This window comes from Solanum tuberosum, unplaced genomic scaffold (assembly GCF_000226075.1).
Source record: "Solanum tuberosum cultivar DM 1-3 516 R44 unplaced genomic scaffold, SolTub_3.0 scf00115, whole genome shotgun sequence".
Lineage (NCBI taxonomy): Eukaryota > Viridiplantae > Streptophyta > Magnoliopsida > Solanales > Solanaceae > Solanum > Solanum tuberosum.
This window is the reverse complement of record NW_006239044.1, coordinates 369,898-371,713: the sequence shown is the minus strand read 5'-3', so window position 1 is coordinate 371,713 and position 1,816 is coordinate 369,898.

The following is a 1,816-nucleotide window of genomic DNA, read 5'->3' as shown; positions in this document are numbered from 1 at the left end:
AAAAGTGGCATAATGCATGGTTTCTAGCCAAAATGTCCCTTTTAAAGCATGTTTTGCATGGTCATCATACTTAGTACTTAATTGTGCTAATTCCATATTTCTCTATTTTCTACTAGTGTAGGTTCCGGAAAGTGAGCGGGTTCTATAGTAAGCTTGGAACTTGAAGTTCTTCCAAGATCTTGTGGTATGTCCTCATATGTCGAGGACAAGACTTTTCTATTCTAATTTTATGATAAGGTTCTTGTAATAGACTTAATAGACTTTTTTTGATTGTAAAGGGTCGTGTCCCTACTTATGTTTTGTGATTGTGTCTAAGATGGCCATGTGAGACTTAGACTTCCACTGTGTGTTTTTAAAGTTGTTTTAATGAAGTTTGAATGTTTGGATGTAAATAAGTTTTTAATTCCTCACTATTATCATTATTGAATGCAATGAATGACTATGTAGTTTGTATAAGACCCCTTCGGGGTCGGGTACGCCTTGTTACGACTTGGGGGTGCTCCCGGGTCGTGACAGCCAACTAGCCCAAGGAGCTACAGAAGGAAGCTGCTCATTCGGCAAGATGAGGGAATTTCGGCGCATCGCCAAGTGGATTGGGCGATGGTCCCAGACCGTCCAAAGTTCCGGTAGCTCCTAGTCAAGGCAAGGGGCAGGATTCCTCGCCGAACTCATTGGGCGGATCGCCGAGTCATTAGGCGACCCCGACTTGGCTCGCCCATTGGCCATTTCGGGTCACTTTTGGGCCCATCTATGTAATAATGTCCTAAAACTATAAATAGACGTTTTAGGGTTCATTTTAGGGAGACTGATTTGAATATTGTGGTTGTAAACCTGAAACTCATGTTTGAGTGTTTGAAAGCTTGGTATAATCTTTTGTTGAACCTTGTTTAGAAACATCGGTTGCTTGGTATATCGAATACCTTGAGGTCGTCGTAAGAGTTAGGTGATTCTTGTTGGATTAACGAATTGAGGTCTTTGGGTTTAATATACCCTTAGGTTGCTCTTTGTTTCCTCTTTTTGTGTCTATCTATCTATCTATCTATCTATCTTTACTTTTTGTATTTTCGATTTCCGCATCTTATTGTATTTCCTCTCGTGAGAATTACATCATCAATTTAACAAGAACTAACGCACAATTCCACTCTAATTTGTAAATTCAAGGAGTTGGATTTGAGATAATTGAAAAGAGGTTTGTGGGGAGTTCATCGTGAGGCAAGTCCCTTTTAAATTACAACAATTAGAGGGATAATTAGGGTTCATTTATTCTATGAAGAGTTTCATAGTCTTTGGGTGATTCTCGAAATCGTTACAACGTGAACTTTGTCCTATAAGTACCCTAGAATATTTTCATAAAAGGGTGGGAGATGTTGGACGTACATCAATTAATGTTTTAAACTTTATCATCGTAAATGATTGTAGAGGTGCTATTGTTGAATGTTGTTGATTATGATTAGAGCGTTTTTAGCAAGATTTGAGTTATATTTATTTTTTTTAACAAAAAATTGTTGATAATTTTATTCATACAAAAGTTTAAATTGAGTGATTTTATTAATACTAGATGGTGGCTGTCCGTGCCCAATCTTTATCTATTTGTGTTTTGTATGAAAATATGTTATACTGCAAATTTGGAAATTGGGAAAACGTATTTATTGGTTGGTAGTAGCATGGGGTTAAGCTGGTATACATACACATACATTATATGCCCAAGTGAAGCAACTGTTGGTATACACACATAATGATGATTTTACTACCCGTGCATACATGCAAAGCAATTTTGACTAAATACACCATGATTGCTTTTATTTGTGTTTGGGCA